Genomic DNA, 15,543 nt, shown 5'->3' with positions numbered 1-15,543 from the left:
GACCCAGATTTCTTTTGCTAGTGTATGTGTGACATTATAGCACAAGCTTGTCCAACCCACAGCCCACATGCGGCCCAGGATGGCTTTGAATGCCACCCAACACAAATTTGTAAACTTTCTTAAAACATTATGAGATTGTGTGTGTGTGTGTGTGTGTGTGTGTGTGTGATTTTCTTTTTTAGCTCATCCCCTATCTTTAGTGTTAGTTAGTTTAGTGTTAGTGTATTTTATGTGTGGCCCAAGACAATTCTTCCAATGTGTCCCAGAAAAGCCAAAAGATTGAATACCCTTGTTCTAGCAGCTAATAAATCATTTAATTAGGAAAAACAATCCCTGTGAGAATCAAATGTAACAACTAGCAAGATTAGATCCACACATTTTATATAACAGCAGCATTGAAAAAAAGACTATGTATGTTTAGGAAGATAAAAGACAAAAGGAATTTAAAACATGAGGCAAGAACACCATGTTATTTTTTAAAAATAAAGGCAGATTTGTGAAAGAACTAAGAACCAGATAAAACTTCCAGAAATGAAATACGTTGTTATTAGAGAAAAATAAACTTCAGTAAATGTGTTCAAATAGCAGGCTGGGCCCTTAGTGAACCAACATTTGTGTGTTTACTGTATACCAGGTACTGTTTTTAGCAGTAAGTCTGTATTTTTTATTTATTCTCACAATAGCCCCTTGAAGTAGGTGCTGTTATAATCCTTACAGAGAAAATGAAGCATGTCCTGTATCTTTTCAGTCTTTTTGTAAGAATTAAATGAGATAAAAACAATACTCAAAAAATATGTATTCAATAATTAGCTCTCTCTCTCTGTCCTTTCTATATCAGTATTAATTCCAATACAATATGATTCAGGGGCTTTGTAAAATAATCGCAATAATTAAAATATACTTGGCACCTTAAAGTTTACAAAACATTTTAATATGTTCTCATTTGATCCATACCACAAACTTGTAAGATAAGCAAAGTACAGTACAGTGGTTCCCCCGCTTATTAGTGGGTGATACATTCTTTTATTTATTTATTTTTTTGAGACAGAGTCTCGCTCTGTTGCCCAGGCTGGAGTGCAGTGGCACAATCTCAGTTCACTGTAGTCTCCACCTCCCAGGCTCAAGCAATCCTCCTGCCTCAGCCTCCCAAGGAGCTGAGACTACAGGTGCACACCACCATGCCTGGCTAATTTTTCTATTTTTTGTAGAGACAGGGTTTCAACATGTTGCCCAAGCTGGTTTTGAACTCCTGAGTTCAGGTGATCCACCAGCCTTGGCGTCCCAAAGTGCTGGGATTATAGGTGTAACAGGCCACCATGGCTGGCCTATTAGGGGATACATTCTAAGAATCCCGTGGCTCAGTGGATGCCTGAAACCATGGATAGTGCTGAACCATATATATAGTATGCTTTTTCCTATACATTCATACCTATGATAAGGTTTAATTTGTAACTTAAAGTGAGATGAACAACAATAAAAGAATTATGATATACAATAAAAATTATGTGAATGTGGTCTGTCTTGCCTACTCACCCTTCTTGTTTTGATGTTGGTGTGAGATGGTACCATGACTACGGGATGAGATGAAGTGAGGGGAATGAGGTTAGGCTACTATTGACTTTCTGACCTTGAGGAACTGAAACCACAGAAAGCAAAATCGTGGATAAGGAGGGGTGACTATATCATTAAGAAGATGATATAGAAATCATTTTCTATAGAAACTTAGAAATAAGTGACCACATGTCCTGTCAATGTTATTTAACAATATTCTAAGAAATATTTAGTTATCTAGACCGTACCTATGTTTGACTTTGCCATTTATTACTATTTAATTAGAGCCTGAACGCTACAAAATTATGTTGACTTGTGGATTTCTGACCGGCAAAAAAGATAACCTCAAGGTTATGGTTTTATGCCCCTATAGCATAAACAGTTTTGTGTCTATTAGCAAAAGTATTTCAGCTTGCCAGGGCTTAGCAAAAGCATGACACTCAATTGCTCCACTACCACCACTCCCATCTTCGTGCAATGCTCAGAAGACACTGAACAAGTCACTCTAAGTTCAATCCACTGTTCTGGCAACTGGCACTGTGACATAGCAAGGGCCTGTCTGCTGTCCTGGAGAGGCCTAGAGTCTACTACTATTGGACCCTGGCTACATCACCCAGCAAGAAGTATGCTGCTGTCAGAACAATTTCAAACAGTGCTCAGGGGAGTAGACACAGAAAAGGAAGTGAGGAGGATGAAAAGGAGAAGAAATTAAGGAATCCCCTAAATATTCCCATGTTTTAGTCATTTGAATTTTATTTTTATGATCAATTAAGATCTGAAATACAATCAACCTCAATGACTGAAGAATCCGCACTCCCCAGGGAGTAGGGGATAAGATGGGCGTGAGAAAAGGATTCTAATCCTGAGTAGTTAGGAATGACCCTATTTCTTCAACTGCAACAAAATGGGATCATGCCTCCCCAGAAGGCTGTCTGTGGATTAAATGAGAAAGTGTGTGAAAGGGTCTGGCATAGAGCAGGTGCTTGATAAGTGAAGCTGTGGTTATTCTCATTCCTCGTGTGCAAGCCTGGGCTGGAAGTGTGTCCATTAGACCTGCCAACCCCCGCCCCTCCCCACCATGCTCCACCCACCACACATCACCCACCCTGGTTCTCCAGACATTTTCATACAAAGCCTGGAAGAAAAGTATTGGCCTTATGCTACTGCCTACAGGGAGGTCCCTCTGTTGAGTGGAACAACTAAGGCTGCAACTGTGGATCCCACACTCCAGGGTGGGCACAGCACCCACACAGCCTGCCTTTGACTGCTCTTTTGAGCATTGTTAAAATTCTATTCTGAGTTGTCTGTCTTCACTAATGTCCCAAAAAGCCAATGAAAGCACCTGATGGTACAGCCTCCATGTGTGAGCATCTTGGGTGGGCCCTAAACTTCAGGAAGATCTCAGCATCCAGGAATAAAGGAAGGACAGGCTCCTAACCACCCCCCAAGCCCCAAATCACCCTGGGAGGCAAATGCCTTCCTGCCACTTCTGCCAGGGGACTTTGTAACACAAATATTCAGTCTGGTCTGAGGTTAAATTCATTTCTAGACTTGATTTCAAACGTGGCAATGGGCCTGAGGTCTGCTACCAGCTGAAGCAAGTCCCCCAAGCCAGCCCCTGTCAGGACTACCCCATCCTGACCCAGACCGAGGACCGGTGGTGGAATTTGTGGGGTCTAGTGCAAAGTTAAAATATAGGGCCCCTTGTTGAAAAATGATTAATTTTAAGACAGCAACAGCAGAGCATTAAACCAAGCATGAGGCCCTTCTGAACATGAGTCCCTGTGTGACTCATGGGTCACACATCCACAATGCTGGCCCTGCCGAAACCCTTTGATTCTCTGTGCTCTTCAAAAGCTGGAGTGACAGGCCATGACAGCACCTCTGTCCTCTCTCTGTGGGCAGAAAAAGGGAGGAGGCCAAGAGGTCTCAACCACCTAGAGAGGAAGGTGGTATGGCCCCATGGCACAGGCCAGGATGCCTGCAGGGCAACTCGGTTTTTTCCACTTGCTGGGAAAACTGCTCAGAGCATGTCTCCTGTGACCAGAGGATCGATGATAACGTCATTATATATGGAGGCTCAATTACGACCTTTCTTTTCCGGCTCTAATTCTGCAACTCATTTTACACAGCAGGGCACATGATCAGCATTCTCTTTGGGTCTGAAATCCCCTAGGGAGACAAACACAATTTCCCAAATTGTCCCCAGGGCAGCCTTCCTTCCAGAATGCACCACAGGTGCCTGTGAAATCAACCCCACTGGCATCCTAAGGCTGATTTCTACCTCACAAGGCTGGTGTGAGAATTTGGGGTGGTCATGGGTGTAGAGCCCAGAGCGCTGCCTGACTCATAATCAGCCCTCAGTAAGTTTAGATATTATTAGCGTTAGTCATACAGGCCTCTTCCATTTTCATATTTTTAATTGCTTTTGTTGTTCTGCCAAATGACTTATTCAGTATTTCCCCCACCCCAAAGTGATATTTCTGTTGTTCCTATGCCAGGAATACCTTTTCCCCTATACATCTCCATTCCTTCCATCAGCCACTCAGCCAACATGGCTGAGCCTCCTGATGTGTCCTGTGCAGGCCATGAGGAAACCTGGATGAGGAAGGCACGGAACTGCCTCCGAGCTTTCACAGTCTGCTGCAGGGATCACCACTTTGACAATGTACCTGTACCCACAAAAAATATTAGCACATGCACATCAATATAGAGATTTATTTATAAGTTTTAGACACAGTTGTCCCTCCATATCCATGGGGATTCATTCTAGGATCCTCTGTGGGTACCAAAATTCACAGCTGCTCAAGTCCCTGATGTAAAAATAGCATGGTATCCGCATATAACCTATGCACATCATCCTGTATACTTTTCTCTTTTTTCTTTTTTGAGATGGAGTCTTCACTCTTGTCGCCTAGGCTAGAGTGCAATGGCGCAACCTCAGCTCCCGGGTTCAACCAATTCTCCTGCCTCAGCCTCCTGAGTAGCTGGGATTTACTGGGATTACAGGCGCACAGCACCACACCTGGCTAATTTTTGTAGTTTTAGTAGAGACAGGTTTAACCATGTTGGCCAGGCTGGTCTCGAACTCCTGACCTCAAGTGAAACACCTGCCTCAGCCTTCCAAAGTGCTGGGATTACAGGTATGAGCCACCGCACCTGGCCTCCCATATACTTTAAATCACCTCTAGATTACTTATAATACCCAATACAATATGTTATGTAAATGTTGTTATACTGTATTGTTTAGAAAATAATGACAAGGAAAAAGTCTCTTCATGTTCAGTACAGACACAATTTCTTTTCCAAATATTTTCAAGACTGATTGAATCTACAGATGCAGAACCCATAAATATGGAGGATCCACTGTATATAGGTATTACTACATACACATATAATTTACATACTATATAAATCACAAAACAGTCATCAAATAAAAATTTGTAAAGAACAAGATTAAGATGAAGTAAGCATTTTGCTCTTGCTAAAACAGTAATATGTTAAGGGCAAGTATTTTGACTGAATGTTTCACTATTTTTAAAATCTTGATTTAAAACATCGTTAGTTTTACTTGTAAGATTAGTTCTACTTGTAAGGTTCCTTACAAAGATGGGTAACTCCAAATGGAAGATGCCTCTTGTTGGTTGTATTAAATAAATAATGATTCTCATTCAACTATAGAAAGATTTCTGTTAAAATGTCACCAATAAACTACCCTTCTCCTTGATGTCAATCTTTTTTCCCCCCCGCCAAGACGGAGTCTTGCTCTGTCACCTAGGCTGGAGTGCAGTGGTGCAACCTCTGCTCACTGCAACCTCTGCCTCCTGGGTTCAAGCGATTCTCCTGCCTCAGTCTCCCAAGTACCTGGGATTACAGGCACACACCACCACACCCGGCTAATTTTTTGTATTTTTAGTAGTGACAAGGTGTCACCATACTAGCCAGGCTGGTCTCAAACTCCTGACCTTGTGATCCACCTGCCTCAGCCTCCCAAAGTGTTAGGATTACAGGCATGAGCCACCACGCCTGGCTTATGTCAATCATTTTTAAGGAGGATGGCAACATAATTGAAAGGTGTTCTTTTTATTTAATTTATTTTAATAGTTATATTTTGGGGGTGGTTTTTTTTATTTGTATTCTTTCTCTGGAAGAGAAGCTGTTCCATTTTTTGCAAATGAGTTCAAACCCCACTGATACTCTTGATTTTGAAATTTTTAGAGAGAGTTTAAAAAGTCTACTTCCAGACTTTTTTAATGTACATAGATACGAGACATGATATACTTGGAGCTCATTTTTAGCTATAGCATCACTTAATAGGGGCAACATTTCCAAACATTTATTTTCAAAAATAAACTTTCCCCTAACCTTTTAAAGAAATTACCATGTCCCACACTGCATGTTTCTTTCAAAAAACAATTATTTCCTCTCCTTTTACTACGAAGTCAGTTTATTTTTTCTAAAACATTAGGTAACATATTACTGACAACCAATTGTCATCACAGAACAGTTCAGCAAGTTTGAATAGTTGTCTATTGATTTAAAATGCAGAATTCACCTTCAAGCTTGACAGCTGTTAAGCACATTACCAAAATACTTTTATGGTGACTCTCCATCTCATTACCAAACAAGAATTCTATACTTGTAAGTCTTGCTTTTATAACAATTAGCACATTGATGGTATACTATCACAGAGTGTGTACTTCTGGATTTGCTGCAACAAGTCACCAGGAAGTGATACAGTGAAAGAATTTCATTTATGGTACTGTTGCATGTATTTTTACCCAGTAATCTTTTTATTCTAGTCAAAGCAGTAACTTATTAGTAAGGACACGTCCATGGTTCTTTCCAAAACATTATTTTTACTAAAGGAGTAATTTTCTGTTGAGAATATCTTCACTGGTACATTTTTCTTTCTATGGTACATATACACACACAGCAACTATGTATATTTCATAACTGAAACAATCTCATAAATAGTCTAAGACGTGTTTTTTTAAAAAATCTATATTGTATCCAGTTGCCCAAGTCTTCATAATTTGTTCTAACTCTTAGCAATGTTTTCTATCCATCTTCCAACTGTGTGTGCAGAGAATTACCTATTCTTTTCATTGTTGTGTGAGTTCCCTTGTTTTATTTTAGTCATTTATGGCACGTGGCTCTTTGCTAGTAAGAAACCAAAAAAAAAAAAAAAAAAAAAAGAGGCAGAAGAAAATCTGTAAATATTTATCATTACGTTTAGTGAAGTTTTGAGAGGTGTTGAATTCAGAACACTATTATTTCAAACATTGCTTTTAAAGAGTGACCCCGGGCACAGTGGGTCACACCTGTAATCCCAGCACTTTGGGAGGCCGAGGCAGCAGATCACCTGAGGTCAGGAGTCCGAGACCAGCCTGGCCAACATGGTGAAAGCCCGTCTCTACTAAATGTACAAAAAAATTAGCCAGGCATGGTGGTAGGCACCTGTAATCCCAGCTACTCGGGAGGCTGAGGCGGGAGAATCGTTTGAACCTGGGAGGCAGAGGTTGCAGTGAGCCAAGATCACACCACTGCACTCCAGCCTGGGTGACAGAGCAGGACTCCATTTGGAAAAAAAAAAAAAAGAGTGTAAAAGTTTGTCACTATGGACTGAATGCTTAGTTTTTTTGTTGTTGTTCTTTGTTTTCTGAGACAGAGTCTCACGCTGTTGCCCAGGCTGGAGTGCAGTGGTGCAATCTCGGCTCATTGTAACTTCTGCCTCCTGGGTTCAAGCGATTCTCCTGCCTCAGCCTCCCAAGTAGCTGGGACTACAGGCGCGTGCCACCACGCCTAGCTAATTTTGGTATTTTTAGTAGAGATGGGGTTTCACCAAATTGGCCAGGCTGGTCTCAAACTCCTGACCTCGTGATCCACCTGCCTTGACCTCCCAAAGTGCTGGGACTACAGGCGTGAGCCACCGTGCCCGGCCTGAATGCCTAATTTTTAAATGTCTTGCTAATCCATATGGTTTCATATCATTAGCTTATATCCAAATGTGCCACCTGTATCTGGGGGTGGGGTTATTACTAGAAGAGGTACATATAAATCCATATTTGATATAGACTTCTTGAACATTTCAATGTTGTTTCTTGTCAGATCCAATTAGATTGTCATTATTTTTATCTCACAGTGGGGCTATGAAGAGTCCTTACTGTCAAGAACTTTGCTTTAATTTATCTGACAACCTGTTGTCAGGCAGATTTCAAAATCTGGTTTTGTTACTTGCTAACTCCACAACTTTAGAGGACAATCATGACAGCACATTAGAAGTGAACAAGTGAGCAAAGGGCCCTTTCAACCCCTCTGTGCTGGCTCTACCCTGTCAACTCTCAGGAGACTGCCCATACAGTATGTGACGTGACACATTAGTGAGGGCACTAATTCCACTAGTGATGGAATTTTATTCCATCCACGAATAAAATATTAGGAAGGCTAACTTATTTTTAGATTTAAAAAATGCATATAAGTAGAACATTTAATATTTTCTTCTTACATCCTAATGAATCATCCCACATACTCCAGATTGAAGATGCCTTCTCTACTAAAATGTATTATGTCCCAGGAAACAATTTATCAAAGTAGCATAGTTATCACTACAATCTATCATTTTAACCCTCTCATGACCCAATGTGCTTTCCTAAATAAGAGCAGATGGCCTGAAGTTAAAAGCTGGCACCTGGACTCCAGCTTAACTGGGCATGACCAGGGGAATGTCCCATGGGGGAAGGGAAAGCACATTGGGTAGTGACCACAAATAGTTGAGAACTTCTGGGCTAGACAGAGAAACTAACACATAAACAAATGTAGTGAATGCCATCATAAAGATACATACAAGGGCCTGCATGAGACAGAATAAGGGAAAACTCAAGAAGGCTTCAGCGCAGTGGTGATAGGATGGGACCTTTGAGCCGAGTTTTAAAAGAAGGTTGGAATTTCAAGAAGAGGGAGAAAGCAGCCGGGGCACAGATTAGAGCATCTGCCTCGGCACAGAGCTATGGAGCGAATGGTGAAATGTTTGGGGAATGTCAAGATTTTCAGAGCTGATCAGAAGCAACGGGAGTGAAACTGGCTTCTATTAACCTAGCATATGCCTGCCTGCCGTTAACATTGTGCAGTGTTTCCATAAGAGACTTAGGGATGTTTTATTTCTTCAGTGAGAAATGGTATCTCCTTCTGTTATCCTCCTTAGTACTTGGGTCTGGAAAATTGTGAAGAAACTTGAAAGCCATGTTAAAGAGTTGGACTTAGCCCAGGATGCATTTGACAGTATCTTGCAGGCAGGGGTGTGGCATGATTAGATATCTCCCACAGCATTGCTGAGGATATGGTGAAATACAGTCCAAGTTCCACTGACATCGAATCACCTGGAGAGCTTGTTAAAAAGCCTGATTACTGGGCCCCATGCCAGAACTTCAGAATCTGGATTTTGTGGGGGTAGATACAGACAACAATTTGTATTTCAACAAACTCTCCAGCTAAATTTTTTCCCACATTAATCTATCACTCAACTGCTTCCTCCCCACACCAAAACGACTCAGGCAGACATTAAAATTTGAGAACATTAAAATTGAGTTCAGGGTCCTCTGGGCTGGAAGGGCAGCCCCTCCAGGAGATGCACTCACCTTGCTCCTCCCCAGCACCCTGCAAAGGAACCTTCCAGTGGGAACCTAAGCCAGGAATAACGGCCAAGCTGTTGCCTGCCCCCGCCTCCTCCTATACACCTCATGTACTGGGGACAGGCCGATGGAGGACCCAAGGAGGACACATTCTCTGTTCCCTGGAACACAACATGTTTTCAGCCATCCAGACCCGACTTCAAATAGCACCTTCTCAGCAGGATGTGGTGGCTCACCTCTGTAATCCCAGCATTTAGAGAAGCCAAGGTGGTGGATCGCTTGAGGCCAGGAGCTCAAGACAAGCCTGGGCAACATTGTGAGACCCTATCTCTACCAAAAATATGCATATACATGTACACACAATAGCATCTTCTCCTTGATTCCTTCTCCAGCTTCTCCCAGCCAGGACCACTGCTTCCTTTGCAGCACTGCACATGAGAAATAATACTGCATATGAGAGTTTCTTCTTCCTTTTTTGGTTTTGTTTTTTTAGATGGAGTCTTGCTCTGTCGCCCAGGCTGGAATGCAGTGGTGCAGTCTCAGCTGACTGCAAACTCTACCTCCCAGGTTCAAGTGATTCTTCTGCCTCAGCCTCCTGAGTAGCTGGGATTACAAGCATGTGCCACCACACCTGGCTAATTTTTGTGTTTAATTTATTTTTTATTGTTTTGAGATGGAGTCTCACTCTTATCACCCAGGCTGGAGTACAGTGATGCGATCTCAGCTTACTGCAACCTCTGCCTCCCAGGTTCAAGTGATTCTCCTGCCTCAGCCTCCTGAGTAGCTGGGATTACAAGCATGTGCCACCACACCTGGCTAATTTTTGTGTTTATTTTTTATTGTTTTGAGATGGAGTCTCACTCTTATCACCCAGGCTGGAGTACAGTGATGCGATCTCAGCTTACTGCAACCTCTGCCTCCCAGGTTCAAGTGATTCTCCTGCCTCAGCCTCCTGAGTAGCTGGGATTACAGGTGCCCGCCACCACATCTGGCTAATTTTTGTACTTTTTAGTGGAGACAGGGTTTCGCCTTGTTTGCCAGGCTGGTCTCGAACTCCTGACCTCAGGTGATCCACCCACCTCAGCCTCCCAAAGTGTTGGGATTACAGATGTGAGCCACCATACCTGGCCTAATTTTTGTATTTTTAATAGAGAAGGGGTTTCACCATGTTGGCCAGGCTAGTCTCAAACTCCTGACCCCAAGTGATCTGCCCACCTTGGCCTCCCAAAGTGCTGGGATTATAGGCGTGAGCCACTGAGCCCAGCCTCATACGAGATTTTCTTGTTTTGTGTGTCTTCCCTAAAACTGGGTGGGTGGATTTTTTACTGCTGTTCTTACAGGGAAATGGTGCTATGTTTATGGACTGATTGATTGATCCCACCTTTACTTCTGGACCAATGTCCGAAACAAACTTAAATGCTTTGTTCCCTCTAAAATATTGTGGCTATAAACTAGCCAACCGTGCCCACAAACAACTTTACACTTAGCTTTCCAAAGATCAAGTGATTTATGTGTGTTTTGTGCCTACAAAATCTTAAAGGAAATAGAAAGAATTGCAAAATCTCTCACCAGGTAGCTTAACAGAAGATTTCCTTTGTTCCTTGCCTGGAACAATCACCAGAATCTTATTGACATAAACTAAACATAGGCCCTTTTTGCCCTTTGCCAACTAAGGATATATTTCTAAGTCTTTTTTTCCAGTAACCACTTGAAAACAACCTAGTAGATCAGAAACCTGTTCAGCTTCCACCCTGGCAATGAATGTGGGTCTATTCATGTGACTCACACATAGTAGGTAGAAACTGAGGGAAGAGTGAAGGCTCTGAATGAGTGGAATGCACTGATGTCCTGAATGGACTAGGGCTTTGATCTCAGCATGGTGAGTCCCAGAGCCTTCCCAGATCGGGCGGGGCAGGGTATATACCTACAGCCAGTGCAAGTTGGAGTTGAGAAGGTATAATACGTATAAGGCTAGAGAAAGTGGATCAAGCCACCTGCCAAGGAGCAACATGAGTGGGTAGGGGACCAGGAAAGGTGGCAGGAGTTAAGGAGATGAAGGACAGGGCAGAGAGCCAGGGAGACCAAGAGGAAACACTTAGGGTTCAAGGGTGAAACCAGATCAGCACCCTGAGAGGCATGTGAGTGAAGAAACCCTGAAGGGCCAGTATACTTTCCTTTCCAGTGAGATTATCTTCTTGGAGTTTCTGTCAAAACCCTCTCCTTTTTTACCAAGATGATGGCATATCAGGAGGGCCTAGAGTTTCCAGACAAAACATAGGACATTTAATTAAACTTGAATTTCAGATAAGCAACCATTTTTTAGTATAAGTGTGTCCTATGCAATAATTGGGACTTACTTATACTAAAAAATTGTTGTTTGTCTGAAATTGACATATAACTGGTCATCCTGTCACCCTAAATCTGCCAACCTTAGAAGGAGCAGAGTTTCCTTATCGAAGAGTATGTTTGTCATGTTTGTCTGAGAATCTCAGCCTAACAGGAAGTTCCCACCCAATGGCTGGGCACAGTGCCTCATGCCTGTAATCCCAGCACTTTGGGAGGCCAAGGCAGGAGGATCACTTGAGGCCAGGAGTTCAAGACCAGCCTGGCCAACATGGTGAAACCCTGCCTCTACCAAAAATACAAAAATTAGCTGCGCATGGTGATGTGCACCTATAGTCCCAGCTACTTGTGAGGATGAGACACGAGAATCACTTAAACCTGGGAGGCGGAGGTTGCAACGAGCTGAGGTCGCACCACTACACTCCAGCCTGGATGACAAAGTGAGACTCCGTCTCAAAAAACAAAAAAACAAAAAAACCCAGCTCAAACAGCAAGGTACAGATGTAGACAGAGTGAGACCAGGAGGAAGCAAAAGAGAAGATTTGAGGAGAGCAAGCAGGAGCATTGGGAGATTGGAGAGAGAACAGCAAATGTGGGAAAAGGGAATATCAAATGAAATTAAAGATATAGAGGAAGAGCAGAAAACTCCAAATGACATCAGCCTTACAGGGTATCAAGTTACTTGCAGAGGGAAGTAGTAAGCCCAGGCTTAGACTCCGGGCAAAGTAAGTAGACTCCTTCTCAAAGAGAAGAGGGAGCCAGAAAAATGAGCAAAGTCAAACAGGACAGCCCAAGATCAAGAAGAGAAGGGTAGGTCCAGATTCAGCACAGCTTGGAGATTAGGTAGACAAGCTCCAGAACAGGACAGTGAACTGCCTGTCCCCAGTACACTGTTTTCTGGCTGTGTAATCCTGGACAAGCTATTTGACCTTTCAGTTTCTCAGCTGTCAAATGGATATTTAAAAACAGAGCCTGTTTTGTACCCTAACTCTTGCACATGTATCCCTATAGATTTGTTTTACCTTTTCTAAAATTTTCTGTAAATGGAATCAGAATAGGCACTCTTTGATGTTTGGCTTAACATTTTTGAGATTCATCCACATTGTGAGTCTTTTTCATTGTGTTTTTTGGTTGCTGAGTAGTATTCCATTGTACAGATATACCTCAGTTTATTTCATTCACCTATTGTTAGACATTTTGGTAGTTTCCAGTGTTGGACTATTGTGAACAAAAATGCTATCAACATTGTATACAGTCTTTGTGTTAGATGTATGTTTCATTTCTATTAGGTACACATCTATGAATAACATTGCTAAGTCATATGACAAGAATACATTTAACTCTAAGAGAAACTGCCACACTGTTTTACAAGGTGGTTGTGACATTTTGCATACCCATCAACAGGGTATGAGGGTTCCAGTTCTCCCACATCCTCACCAACACTTGTTATAGTTAGTCTTTTTAATTTCAAGAGCACAGGATTAACAGTCAGACAGCCTTTAAATTCTAGTTCAGCCACTTGCTAACTCCATGACCATAGATAAGTCATCTGATCTTATTGAGTCCAGTTTCCTCATTTTTAAAATAACAATTTTCAAGCAAGGGAATTTTATGCAACAAGTAAAAATGAAAACTGTTCAATTAACATATCTAATTACATCCACATTATATGTATTCAGTACGTATTATATATATTCCACATATATTCAGTTCATCTCCATTCCTTTGTCTGAAGTTCTAATATAAAAGCTTCATCAAGATGTTTTTGTATAAAAACTACCTGAAATAAAATGCAGGCTGATGCTGCGGGGCTCACTACAGTGTTGCCTAGCCTCAGGTGGAGCCATTAGTTCTTCCTGCACACCTGTCCCCAGGTAGAAAGGAGAGGCACTTAACCTCCAGATCAAGGTTTTTACATTCACCTGGAACCTGGCCTCCAAGCACTGGAGAATAGGAAACTCATGCGACTTAGAGTCACAAGTAAATGTCTTAAACCTTCTGAGCACATATAAAATGGGGCTAATGATATCCCACAGGATTATTGTTGAAAAAAAAAATCAACATTTGACAAACTACAAGTGATTGTTTTTACTTCCACTAGAGAGAAAAAAACAATATACCCAGGTAGGGACCATCTTAAAACTAATCAAAGGGCAAATATATGTTCTTCTGAACTTTTGCAGCCCAGTTGCTGTGATGAGTTTTCATGAACACAGGCAGCTGAAGGGCCTTCATCCCAGCATCTCTGTTAGGCACAGGCAAGAGGAAACAGGCCAGCAGAGGCAAGGCCTAAGAGAGGCAGGAGGGATGTTCATCCCTGACAATTTTGATTCATTTGGTCTGAAATGAGCCCCAGGAATCCACTTTTGTTAAACCAGGTCAGGTGTGGTGGCTCATGCCTGTAATCCCAGCACTTTAGGAGGCCGAGGCGGGCAGATTGCTTGAGCCTAGACATTCGAGACCAGCCTGAGTAATATGGTGAAACCCTGTATCTGTTATAAAAAATAAATAAATAAATAAACTTTTTTTAAATAAAGTGTTTTAAACAATAAGGAAATTTAAAATAAAAAATAAAACCAAGCTTCCCAACCAATTCAGGTTTGGAAAGTATAGACCAGTAGTTCTCAACACGTGTTCCTTAAGCTACCAGTGTTAGCATCCGGCAGGAATTTATGCAAACCCTAAGGTTTCATCCTAGGCCTATTCAATCAGAAGAGAAATTCTGGGGCTGAGACCCAGCAATATGGTTTTTTTGTTTGTTTGTTTGTTTTTGGAGGCAGAGTCTTGCTGTGTCACCCAGGCTGGCATGATCTCGGCTCACTTGCAACCTCCACCTCCCGAGTTCAAGTGATTCTCCTGCCTCAGCCTCCTGAGTAGCTGGAATTACAGGCCCAAGCCAGCACGTCCAGCTAATTTTTTGTATTTTTAGTACAGAAGGGATCTCCCCATGTTGCCCAGGCTGGTCACGAACCCCTGAGCTCAGGCAATCCACCCACCTCCGCCTCTCAAAGTGCTAGGACTGCAGGCAGGAGCCACCATGCCCGGCCCCAGCAATCTGGATCTTAAAAGCCTCTAGGCAGCCAGGCACATTGGCTCATACCTGTAATCCCAGCACTTTGGGAGGCGGAGGCGGAGGTGGGCAGATCACTTGAGGTCAGGAGTTTGAGACCAGCCTGGCCAACATGGTGGAACCTGGTCTCTAATAAAAATACAAAAACTCGCTGGGCATGATGGTGGGCGCCTGTAATCCCAGCTTCTTGGGAAGCTGAGGCAGGAGAATCACTTGAACCCAGGAGGTGGAGGTTGCAGTGAGCCAAGATCATGCCACTGCACTCCAGCCTGGGTGACAGAGTGAGACTCTGTCTCAAAAAAAAAAAAAAAAAAAAAAAAATTGGAAGGAAACACACCAAATCAGAGGTGAAAGGGTGGACTAATTCTTAAAATCACAGTCCTATTTTATTCAAGTGTCTAACCCAACCCCTTCCTCCAGGATAGTCATGGTAAGGGAAAAGGCCAGGGGTCAGGTACAGAAAGCAGATAGTGTTGCAGGTGTGACCACTGGCCCAGGAAAGGAAGGGTTGGACTGACTTTCCCAAACTGTGTTCCAGATGTTAATATGTGGACCAAGGTCAAAAAAGCTTGGAAAACTCTGCTTTCAATAGCTTTCCCTTGGAAACACATACTGCGTTTCTTTAAGATGCAGAGAAATGTTGTAATAAAGGAACCTGTTGAACTTCACTGGGTCCAGTATTTCCCATCTTTATTGAGCACAGACCCTTCTTGACACAGAGCATCCTGCAGAGATGCTCTGTTCTGCATTCTACATTCTACGGAGACATTCTATTCTGCAGAATGTCAGCTTGGGAAACACAGCCTACAAAAATCATCTGTCTGGAACTTCCCTGGGCTCTCACTGCCGTCCACTGACCGGCCTGCCTTCCTCCGTGGACTCGGGCCAACGTAAACACTTAAACCTAGTTCTGTTTTGGACAGGAAGCCTAGAAACAGCCTCTGCTCT

Source organism: Gorilla gorilla, chromosome 12, assembly GCF_029281585.2.
Source record: "Gorilla gorilla gorilla isolate KB3781 chromosome 12, NHGRI_mGorGor1-v2.1_pri, whole genome shotgun sequence".
NCBI classification, from domain to species: Eukaryota; Metazoa; Chordata; class Mammalia; order Primates; family Hominidae; genus Gorilla; species Gorilla gorilla.
The sequence above is the reverse complement of the archived record's forward strand: the minus strand, read 5'-3'. Positions refer to the sequence as shown.